This window comes from Choloepus didactylus, chromosome 3 (assembly GCF_015220235.1).
Source record: "Choloepus didactylus isolate mChoDid1 chromosome 3, mChoDid1.pri, whole genome shotgun sequence".
In the NCBI taxonomy this organism is placed as follows: domain Eukaryota; kingdom Metazoa; phylum Chordata; class Mammalia; order Pilosa; family Megalonychidae; genus Choloepus; species Choloepus didactylus.
In genome coordinates this window covers 163,886,153-163,898,414 of record NC_051309.1, presented here as the reverse complement: position 1 = coordinate 163,898,414, position 12,262 = coordinate 163,886,153, and the positions used below count along the sequence as shown (strand labels likewise).

Sequence of the window (12,262 nt, the reverse complement as noted above, 5' to 3'; positions counted from 1 at the left end):
GACGTGTTGGTAAGGGTACCATTCAATAGCATGAAATAGCGCAGGTCCAGACATGCCCCCAGGGGGTTGCAGGCCAAATGCTGAGCGAAGGTTTGGATACGGGAGGCTTTGGGGTCGATTAATGGTTCGCGACATTGGTTTACGGTACCCCACGCCGATGCCTCAGTATATTTTCGGATCTTGCTTATTGCTGTGAAATTACGTATGTGAGGGCGCACGGACCAGAGCCACCAGTCCTCACTTAAGAGGAACGGGTGCCTCACGGGCATACAACTGTGCCAAGAGAAGTCCTCCAGAGTGACTTTCCTGTGTAGATCATGCGCGCAAGGGGGGAAAGGAGGCTGCGGGACATCAGGATCTCAAGAGCAGTTAAGGACTGTTGGTCTAAACCCAGAAAGCTTGAGGCATCTTTTCGTCTCATTTTTGTTAAGCAACCCCTCACAGTCCTGTTGATAGCCAGCCGAGGTATTAAGAAATTCTAGCAAGACTCCAAAAGTCACCTGAGTGCAATGGGTATCACAGGCAGTACTTGTGCTGTTTGCGCAGGAACAATTAGCTATAGAGCGATTAGCAAATGAAAGGATCAGCGTATCATCGGTTAGAGGAAAGGTCTCGTTGAAGGTTATGGAGGAAACATTGGTAGGCAAAGGTAGATGATGGAGGCTAAGAGTTAAATTAGGAGTGAAGAACTGAGGAGAGGCGGGGGACCCCGCAGAAAAGGGAGCTAGCGTCGGGGGATGGTGCCAGAGGCCCCAGAGGAACTGATCTTCTCCCTGAACCACTGCAACACTGCTGAGAAAGAGAAAACAAATCAGGAGGGTATTTATAGGGGAATAGGGGTTGGGATCACCGGTCCTCCCCCTGGACGACGGGGAGGCGGTCAGGATCATTCTCATCATCTTGCTGGTCCTCTTGCTGGTCGTCACCAGCGTTGAAGGTTGGGTCTCTTGTGTCATGTTGGGGGTTCCCCAATTGGTCAGGCTGCAGCTTCTCAGCGCTCTCGGGCGTTGATACGGCTCTCACCAATCTCTCCGGAACCCACACCGGTTGACGTCCTGGTTCCTGTGGGAAGACACAAACAGAGCCTCTGGCCCAGCTGAGCACGGGGTCAGGGCCTTGCCACTGTCCTGACAGGACATCCTTCCATCGGACTAGACCTCTATGTGGAGGACTCGGGGTGGTGTGCTGAAGGGCAGGTGTCATGCCCTGTGAATTTTCATTTAAGAAATTATACGTGAATAAGGCTACAGACAGTTGAGCCTTTGGGGATAGGCCGTGACCTATCCCCTCTTTCTGTTTTTTGAGCAAGTCTTTCAGAGACCTGTGTGCTCTTTCAATGATACCTTGTCCTTGAGGGTTGTAAGGGATTCCATGCTTCAATTGTACTCCCATATTATCACAAAATTTTTGGAAAGTTTTACTGGTATAAGCAGGTCCGTTATCTGTCTTTAACATTTTTGGCTTGCCCCACGCTGCCCAAGCGGCAAGGCAGTGTGCAATGACTTGGTGGACTTTTTCTCCTGTCTCAGCAGAGGCAAATAATATTTGAGAACATGTGTCTACTGACACATGCAGGTATTTGATTTTTCCGTACTCTGAATGATGAGTGACATCCATTTGCCAAATGTCTCCTGGGACGAGACCTCTAGGGTTAACTCCCACAGATGGGATATGCTGTTGAGTAACACAATTTCCACAAGCTCGGACTATGTCTCTAGCGGCCGCTCGCGGTATACTAAACCGCTTAGCCAGGGTACCTGCATTGATATGAAATTTGGCGTGGAACTCTCGGGCTTGCTGATATGGTGTCAGCACGGGGAAGACGTGTGGCTGTCGAGTGGCCACATCTACTATGTGATTTCCTTGGGCCACGGGACCAGGTAGGCCTGAATGGGCCCTAATGTGAGTTGTGTAAAAGGGATGTTGCCTAGTATGAATCGTCTTTTGCAGCTCGAGAAAGAATGTGCTTACAGTGGAGGAGCATTTTATAATGCCCACAGTTTCTAGGATTTGTAGAGAATTTACGACATAAAGGGAATCAGAGACAATATTCAGGGGGCCAGGAAACTCTCTCAGGACTGTAATAGTAACCTGCAATTCAACCCACTGCGGTTTTTGTGGTTGAAAAAACACTGTTTTGGGAGTGTCCCCTTCCACACAATACGCCCCTGTACCGGAGCTGGAGCCATCCGTGTACACGGTGAGGGCGTTCGCTAGTGGCCTAGACGAAGTCACTTTGGGAAAGATTACCGGATGTTGGGTGACAAACTGTAAGAGGGGGTCTTTGGGATATTGGTTATTAATACATCCCGAAAAGGTGCATCGGAGAACAGCCCATTGATCTATGCATCCGGTAAGCACCTCAATTTGTGGGAGAGAGTAGGGTACTCTAAGGTTTTTTGGTGGTTGGCCAAGGTGTTGGATGGCCTTCTTGATGGCCTCCAGGGCCAGATCTGCAACTGCGGTAGGGTAATGCTCTAAGATCTTTTTTGGAGAAACTCCGGGGTGGATCCAGAGTAATGGCCCCTGTTGCCACAGCACCGCCGTGGGCTGTGACACCGTCGGCAGCAGGCAAGCTTCGAAAGGCTTATCAGGGTTTATTCTTTTTAACGTGGCACTACTGAGTGCCTGTTCTACTTGGCATAGTGCTTGTCTCGCTTCAGGGGTGAAGGACCGGGGCGAAGCTAAGTCCGGATCCCCTTTAAGCAAGTCAAACAAGGGTCTTAATTCGGCATTGGGTAACTTCAGATATGGGCGAACCCAATTTATATCTCCCATGAGTTTTTGTAAGTCATTGAGGGTGTTCAGTTTATCTAACCTGAGAGACACCTTTTGGGGGGAGACTTGAGTAGACGTAAGTTTTGCTCCCAGGAAGGTGACAATCTCGGTCATCTGGATCTTCTCTGGGGCTATTTCAAGATTGACCTCTCTAAGTGCAAGAACCAAATGTGATAGTGCAGCGTTAAGGAGATCTGGGCTTTCATGAGTCAGCAAGATATCATCCATGTAATGAAGGATCCTTACTTTGGGGAATTGCTGCCGGGTATCGGCCAACTGTGCAGCGACATACAACTGACACATGGTAGGGCTGTTGGTCATGCCCTGGGGCAGGACTGTCCACTCAAAGCGGTGACAGGGCCCCTCTTGGTTTAGAGAGGGCACAGTAAAAGCAAATTTTTGGGTATCCTCTGTGTGAAGTGGGATAGAAAAGAAACAGTCTTTGATATCTAAGATGATAACAGGCCAACGCTCTGGCAGGGCCGAAAGGAGGGGCAACCCCATCTGAACGGGCCCTAAAGGCTCCATGCAATTATTGATGGCTCTTAAATCGTGCAGCAACCTCCACTTGCCTGATTTTTTCTTTATAACAAAAATAGGGGTGTTCCAAGGTGATGTGGAGGGAATGAGGTGGCCCTCTCTTAGCTGATCTGACACCAGAGTGTGTAATGCGGAGAGCTTTTCCCGTGATAAGGGCCACTGAGGCACCCAAACCGGAGATTTGGTCTTCCATTTTAGCTTTATGGGTGTGGGTGGGAACATTCCCTCAGTGGCCCCCAGGAAAAACCCAGGCCTTGCTTGACAATGTTGGAGGTAGCTTGTATGGGCTCTACACGTCCCTGTAACGAGGCTCCTAAGCCTTTGCCAGGGACATATCCCATTCCTTTTAACAATCGCTTAGAGGTTGGGGAGCAACCACTGGTCAAGGTAACGTCCATCTGGGTAAGAATGTCTCTTCCCCACAGGGAAACAGGCAGGGCTAATACATATGGCTGAAAACTACCTTGGTGTCCTTCTTCGTCTGCCCAATGAAGGGCAGCGGCACTCAGCATGGGTGCCGAAACCTGGCCTATTCCTCTGATGATATCTTCCGCCTTGCACGTCGGCCAGGTAGAGGGCCAGTCCTGTTGTCTTATAATTGACCGATCGGCCCCGGTATCTAGCAGGCCTAGGAAAGATCTGCCTTGTACCTTGATAGTCAGCATGGGTCGAGACTCCAGAGACATATTGAAGCCCTCAAAAACTTCTCCTGAAGACCCAAATCCCTTATCTCCTCTCTGTCTGGGTCTACTCTGAAAGAGTGTATGCAAGCTGGGTAGGAGCAAGAGCTGTGCCAGCTTGTCACCTTTTGCAATGACCAGCGTACCTTGCTGAGATTGTACCATAATCTGGACGTAACCTGTGAAATCTGAATCCACAACACCTGGTATGACACTTAGTCCCTTTAGGGCTGTGGATGCTCTCCCTATTATGAGCCCAACAGTCTTTGCTGGCAAGGGCCCTTTAAAGGAGGTCCCTACCAACTGGACACCCATGGAGGGGGTCAGTACGAGTCTGGAGGTGGCACAGAGGTCCAGTCCCGCTGACCCAGGGGATGCGCGAATTTGGGCGGGCTTCGTGTCGCCGGATGGCATGCAGGGGGGCCCACCGAAAGGGTGGACCCCCCCTGCCCGTTTTTTGGGTCCTGTTCAGGACGGCCAGAAAGGCGCACACCTTGCGCATCGAAGGCTGACCTACAGTCTTCTGCGCGATGAGGTCCCTTGTGGCAACGGCCACATAGCCTGGTTGCTGCATATGGTCTACCAAACTGTGGAGTGGCAGGTGGTTGACCTTTATTGGGACAGTTCCTCTTAATATGTCCCAGCTGGCCACAATGATAACATCCTCTGGGCTTCATTTCTAGTTCTTTAGATTTCTTTGCAGACACTTGCAAGGAGTTGGCTAGCATGGCAGCTAGACCTGCATTAGTTAACGGGCTGCCAGCATCTCTGCAAAGCCGAACCCAGTCCGTCAGCTGTTTTCCTCTGTTTTGTGCTAAAATAACTTTACATTCTTTATTACACTGTTCAAATATCATTTGTTTAACTACAGTCTCTGCCACCCCTGGATCTGAGAAAATTCTCTCGGCTGCAGTTTGCATTTTGGCTACAAAGTCCACAAAAGGTTCTGTGGGGCCCTGATGAATATTACTGAGCGAGGCTTGAGCCTCTCCCTCACCTGTCAGCTTTTTCCAAGCTCCCACGAAACAACGGAAGATTTGGGCATAGACCTCTTGAGGGAACCGCGTTTGATTTTGGGCATGGGCTCCCCTCCCCAACAGCATGTCTGTATTCCACGCGCCATGTCTTCCCGCTGCGTTCCTAGCCGCTTGTTCCTCAGCTAACTCTTCAAACCACGCTTTCCAATCTATAAATCGGCCTGGTGGCAAACAAGCACGGGCTAACTGAACGATATCTGCGGGCGTATGATTTAGGGCGGAGAGGTTTTCAACCATGTTCAGGGTATAAGGGGCATTGGGGCCGTACTGATGGACGGCCTGCCTTAGCTCTTTCAAAAGTTTGTAATCATATGCTTCATATTGGTTGTTGCCTTGGTGGTTAATAATAACCGGGTACATTTCTGGGGATGGTTCTGGCTTAAGTGGTTGGTACCCACCTAGTATACCGAAAGGCCTAAAGGTGAAAGAGGGGACCCATTTCCAGAAATGCCTCCCTCCACATTCTGATGGTATGGGGTCTAGGGGGCCTGAGTATTCAGGTGGGGGATACGGCTGTGGATGCCCCTCCCCCGGCCCGCCTGCAAGGGGCTCCGGGTCCCGCAAAGGCGGACCATCGTGATTATCGGATTCGGGCACTAGTGGGAGCTCTCGGCAAGGGCCTTTGGCGGAGCCGCTCAACCAGCCCACCGGAAGCCGCGGCGTTTTTTGTGACGCGGCGACAGGAGCCGGCGGGGCGGAAGGCCGCGTGGGTGGGGCGGGAGGCTCCTCCCAAGCAATTAATGGAGGCGCTTCCGCTCCCTCACCGTCATCACTACCCGATTCTGAGGCAGAGGTGTCCGAGCTACCACCACTCAACTCTGGCTGCTTGCCTTTATGAGAGCCGGCCGCAGATGACACCGACTGGGTTTCTTGGAGAGCGTGCCATACCTCTTGCAAGGCGGAGGACGGACTTAGGCCTGTAGTCGACTCCAGTTCAAGGACCGCGCGGACGGTCTCCCATATAGGGACTAGAATTGGATCCAGACAAACGCCCGTCTGACGCGCCCGGTCTATATCGTGACCAAGCTTCAGCCAAGAGGGCAGACTGAGGCTGCCGGTGGAGGGAAACCAAGGGGCAAAAGTTTCAACATCATCGAGAAACCTCTGTAGGGAGCTTTTCTTAACTGAGATACCCCTCTGCTTCAGGAGGGTTTTTTAAAGGAGCCAATAAAGGCGAACTTCCAGACTGCCCCATGCTTGCAGTCGGCGCTGTACTTTAACCACTCGGAGAGCTCTTCCGAGTCCCCGGGACCGCCTGAGAACCCACGGGCCCTGACTCTCACGTAAAAGAAACACTCACCTTCTCGCGCTGATCAGGCGCGGGAAGTCCGCTGCAGTGAAAAAGGAGCGAGGCGAAAGGTATGTGCCCCGTACGGTTAGCTCAGTTGGTTAGAGCTTGGTGCTGATAACGCCAAGGTCGCGGGTTCGAGCCCCGTACGGGCCACCACTTGTCCGGCGCCTTCTCGCTCGGTCCCGCGCGTCCTGTCCTCGGCCGGCAAGGAGAACAGAGGGAAAGAGGGAGAGACGCAGACAAACTGACACTTGAGGTACGCAATGGCAGTGAATGCAAGCCTTTTACTGGAGCCAGGAAGAAAATTTTCTCTGTTACATATTCCACACGAGGCCCTATACCCCGTGGGAGAACAACCTCTATGCGGCCGTCAGGCACGGCTCCCTGTGGGCTGTCTCCCCGAGGCTAGCCCGGGTAATTTCTTATATACAATAGTTACAACCAATGTGCTGGCAGTACGCAAGCGTGTACAATAGGCTAGCAGCAACCGCTGCCTCATGCGTCATATGCGGAAGCAGGATACGGGCGCCATCTTGGCTCAAACGATGGGCGGGGGCTACTCTGGAGCAGGTCGCGGCGTGTCCACTAGGCCCTAACCCGGAAAGCGGCTCCCCACAGGTCTTACCCCCTTGAGCACTGGAATTGCAGTTACGCTCTCCAGAACACCAGGGCAGTACAGACCCTATTCTTTCCAAACAATGGGATGGTGGTCAGGCTCTCCATGAGCACCAGGGCATGGGCCCTGCCATCTCTGAACTTTGGGATGATGGCACTCTTCTTGAACTTCAGAGTCCAAGGTCTGTCTTGTCCAGGGACTGGGCAGATGGCCTGCCCTCTTTAAGCACAGGCCTGACCTGCCCTTTTCATACATGTGGGTGGGCCCAGTCTCTTGGTTTGAGGAGATCGTTTCAGTCCAGATCTTTCCTTCCATGGTTCTGTCCTTGAAGTCATTCTTCTTGTGGTCGTTTCATGTCTGTTCCTTTCATTCCATAGTGGCAGTGTTTCTGCTCATACAAATTTCACACAAACCTCGTTTGCCCTCTGTATGGTTCACAGGACTTGAAACCTTCAGACCAAAGGACTTCCCACAGATCCTCCCTGGATAACTGTATTTCTAATCCTGACTTCCACTGAAATTGCTGATCTTTTTTTCAGCTACCCCTCTTTAGCAAAGGGCTGTTTAGTTAAACCCTCATGTGGAACCCAGTTCTCTGGGGACTCACTTTCTGTAAACCTAGGGAGTTCCCTGATAGAGCTGCTTCTGACCCTAGACTCAGAATACACTATCTTAATAGGCAGAAAATTTTCAGTCTTCAATTTCTGGTTCCTTTAAGAGTTTAATTCTCGGCTTACCCATTTACTCTCACATTTTAATATAAGCTGCAAGGAAAATCCAGACTGCACCTTCCACAGTTAACTTAGAAATTTTCTCAGCTAAATATCCAAGTTTACTGCTTGCAAGTACAATCTGACATGAGAACACAATTTTGCCAAGTTCTCTACTGCTTTATAACAAGATTAACTTTCCTTCAGTTTTCAGTAACACACTTATTTCCTTCTACGGTCTCGTCAGAGATACCTTTAACATCCAAATTTCTATTGACAGTCTCTTCACAACTATCTAGTCTTTTTCTAGCAAACACCTCACAGTTCTTCCAGGTTTACTCATTACCCAATTCCAAAGTTGTTTCCACATTTTAAAGTATCTGTTAACAGCATCACCCCATTTTCAGGTAGCATAAAATGTCTTTGTTTCCTGACTTTGATCACAACTACCATGAAATGGGGTGCTTTAAACAATGGGAATTTATTGGCTCATGGTTTTGAGACTAGCAAAAGTCCAAAATTGAGGCATCAGTGATGTGATGCTTTTTCCGTGAAGTCTGTGGAGTTCTGGGGCTGGCTGCTGGCAATCCTTGGATCCTTGGCTTTCCTATATCAAATCAGTATCCAAAGTACATGTCTATTCCAGCAAGAGGAAAAGGCTGTCCTTTCCATAATGGAAGTGGTCCAATGTAATCAACCTGCCACCAGTTTAGAAGACTGATTACCCTGGGTAATGGTTTCATATTGGAGACCAAGGTGTCTGCTGCTGCCAGATTGAATGCTTAGTAGTGGTTGTAATCAAGTTGGCCTTGGTAGGTAGAAGTCCTTGTTGCCAAGCCCATGCAAAACTTTCAACCCTGCCACCTTGTCCACTCTATAAGCCCATTTGACAGTGACAGGACTGGCTAGGGAAAGAGGGTGGGTGGTATTGCAGAATAGGTCATCCTCTCCACTTTATTGTTAAAATCCTCCTCTGTGGGAGTCACCCTCTGTTGAGCATTCAGATGGAAAACAAAAGCCTTCATGTTTTTTGCCCATTCAGAAAGATCTATGTCCATACCTCTCCCCCAGACCTCTTTGTCACCAATTTTCCAATCATTTTCCAGACAACTCCCTGACCATCCAGCCAAACCTATAGCCAAAACCCACGAATCAGTACACAAGTGCAATGCTGGCCCTTTCTCCTTTCAAGCAAAATGAGCAACCAGGTGCATGTTCTGCTCACTGAGAGGATTTCCCTTCACACCTGTCCTTCAGAGATGTCTGAGAAAGAGACTCTAATGATGCAGCTGTTTGCTTTAAAACAGTACCAGTTGATTGTGCCAAACTGTTTAAACCAGGCTTGAGTTTTCTCTTCTTCAGTCAGCTGATTGTAGGGAACTCCCCAAGAGGCCATAGTTGCAGGCTGAGAAAGAGAACATAATGTGTTAGGAATAGGGACCCTGGGGTTTTGGACCATTTCCTTGTGTAACTTACTTCTCCATTCAGAGCCTGCTTAAGCCTGATCTCATATTTACCACTTTCATTTGATGGTGGAGTATTGCTGTGTATGGCTTCAGGGGTCAGACAATGCCCAGTTCATGATGGACACCTCAGGTTTCCTGTAACTTGATGACACATGGTTAAGCATTTGGGCTCTACTTAAGCCCAGTAGCAGGTGAAGAGCTGTTTCTCAAAAGGAGTGTTGTTACCTGCAGAAAATGGCAGAGGTTTTCTCCAAAATCCTAAGAGTTTTGCATTGTGATTCTACTATAGAGGGCTCCTTCTATTTGCCACTGACATTTCCAGCTCCTTTTGATATGCTAGATCACATGACCCAAGTGACAGAACAGTTTGTGCGGTAATCTGGACCTGTTGCAGCGTCACCTTTTGTTCCAGTCAACTCAGAACTGGCAGCTTTTTCGGTCACATGTAAATGGTCTGGAGTAACATACCCAAGTGAAGGATATGCTGCAACCAAAATCTATAGAGGCCATCTAGGTATTGTGCCTCTTTTTTTGGTTGTAGGAGGGGCCAGATGCAACAGCTTATCCTTCACCTCAGAAGGGATATCTCAACATGCCCCATACTACATCTGGAACAGCAGCTGCAATTGGCATCACTACCTAGCTAAGTTTATGATAATCCACTGTTATCTTCCAAGATCCATCTGTTTCCTACAAAAGCGAAATAGGAGAGTTGAATGGGGATGTAATCAGAATCCCCCCCCCCACCTCACACCCTCCCGCCCCCTGCTTCCGTCAAATCCTTGATGACACTAATCTCTACAATCCTTCCTGGAGTTTGATATTGCTTTTGGTTTACTATTTTGTTAGTAGAGAGAGTTCTAGTGGCTTCTACTTGGTCTTTACAACCGTAATAATATTCACTCCATAGGACAGGAACCAATGTGGGGATTCTGTCAGTTGCTGAATTATGTTCATTCCAATGATGCTTTCTGAAACAGGAGGAAATAACTACAGAATGTGTTGGGAGACCCGCTGGACCCACTGTTAGTTGGTCTTGAACTAAAACTGCACTGTTCACCTAACTTCTGTAAGCAAATCTTTGACTGGTGGACCATAATGATAGTTTTAGTCTCCTGGAATTACTACCAGTTCAAAGCCAGTATCCAATAATACCTGAAATGTCTGGTCATTTCCTTTCCTCCATTGCACAGTCACCCTGGTAAAAGGTCTGCTTTGGGAAGTCTTGGACATAGATGAACAGTATAAATTTTTTGACAGTGAAACGGTGCTTCCCCAAGGGGATCTAGCCTTCCTTCCCTGCATTCAAGGTGTTTTGGATCTGACTGCCGATCATCCTTGGGTCCTTGACTTTTTCTTCTTATGGCAATGCTCATGGCGCATCTTCTCCTTTCTTTTCTGGGATCCGTTGACCTCCAACTTCTTACTTCACTCCATGTGGCTTTCTATTCCCAAGGACTCCATTAAAAGGATTAAGGTCCAACATCATTCAATTGGGCCACACCTTAACTAAAAATAACATTTCCAAAGACCCTAGTTATAATGGTTTCATTCCTACAGCATGGATTCAGAGTAAGAGTATGTTTTTTTCTCGGGTACATAATTCAACCTGCCATACCACTACACAGCTGTTTCTAGTTTCTAAAAATTTTTCACCTCCTTCACTTTATGTTTAATCTGAAGTTTCTCATTATATACATCTTTTTTTTTCCATCTTAAAGTTAGTTTAGAGATGATCTTGACCCACTGTATGAAAAAATGATAATTCTTTAATGTTATTAATCATTGATAACTTGACAAAATAAAATGACACTAGGATTGATTAGTTGCTTTTGTGAATCCATGGCCTGTTTTATCTATTTTAGAGCATGCTAATATTTAGGCATTACTTTTAAAATTTAGGTAAGTTCTTGTAGTACACTCAAGAGTCTAAAATATGTTTTAGAAGATTATAGAACTTTTATAAAAGAGCCAAGTTTACTTCTCAGGAAGGTAGAATTTTACAAAGATAAGATAAATGAATAGAAGCACGTTACTGGATATCTTTTTCTCTGTAGTCTTTGTTGGAAGTAGAAACGAATAAATTTAATTTGGTTAATGAAGTCTTTTTAGTACCAATTAATATAAGATATTTAGCACTAAAAACATATTCTTTAAATTTGGTAGAATCTGTTATTTAATACATTGCACAAATAGATATCTTTTTTGTTGTTTGACTTAAGAGTTTTAGTAATCTAAGATTATATTTTAGTAAAAATTGACTAGTCAACAATTATGGCCTTAGGAAGTGATAGTCAATTAAATACACCTTATGACAAATAGGAAATTATTGACTCTGTTGTTTTGAGTCCTTCCTCTCTAAAGTGCTGAAACGTGTTTTGGAATTACTTAGTTGCATTAGTGGTTGAATTTGAGGCTTTTAACGTGTTTTTCATCAGTACCTCTGGGTAAAGGATAACCAAGACCCTTAAATGTACTATGCATTTTGTATCACTATATAATTGTAAATACTGTGATGAAATATTGAAATGATCATGAAAGATGATGACCATTAAGCTTTTTTTTTTTTTCAATATTAAAACTCACTAAAGGTTACATTGAGTGGTGGTTTATGAAATTGTTTAGACTAGCACCTTCCACTGTTGTCTCTGAAGTAGAAAAAATTCTTTAGGATAGCACAATTAATGAATTTTCTTTTCAGCTTTGGCAATTTCCACAAAGAACTAATTTTTTTAATGGAGAAATACTGTTTGCTTTGACTAACAGTAGGGGGTATCATAAAAAAAATTCTTGAAATTATTTCTTTTCATAGGCTTCAAGATTGTCTTTAGCTGGGTTATTAATTCTTAGCAGTGTATATTTATATATATGATATGTTGCAATTTATTAAATGTTAATAATTAGAAATTAGGTGACAAATCAAATACATATTTGAGAATTGAAGGATTTTGTAACAATAGCCGACAGAATAGATTAGATTTGTATTTCTACTTCACTACTTATTTTGTGTAATTTGTTTTTAGTTTAAAAGAAAAATAATTTTTGGTTTGACATGTCCAAGGTTATATCATACAAATTTTAAGATAGTAAATTTTGTAAAGTTTTACTATTTTTCTTGCTAGTTTTCAGTATAACCTAAATAAT

At 46.3% G+C, this 12,262-nt stretch overlaps 1 protein-coding gene and 1 non-coding gene across 4 annotated transcripts in view; both read left to right on the top strand.

Moving 5' to 3' along the window:
- LRBA (LPS responsive beige-like anchor protein) overlaps positions 1-12,262 on the top strand; it is a 1,009,660-nt gene that overhangs the window by 369,981 nt on the left and 627,417 nt on the right. The gene's annotated exons all lie outside the window — the stretch shown is intronic.
- On the top strand, positions 6,401-6,479 carry TRNAI-GAU. Its single transcript has one exon. It is a non-coding gene; the product is annotated as a tRNA-Ile (tRNA).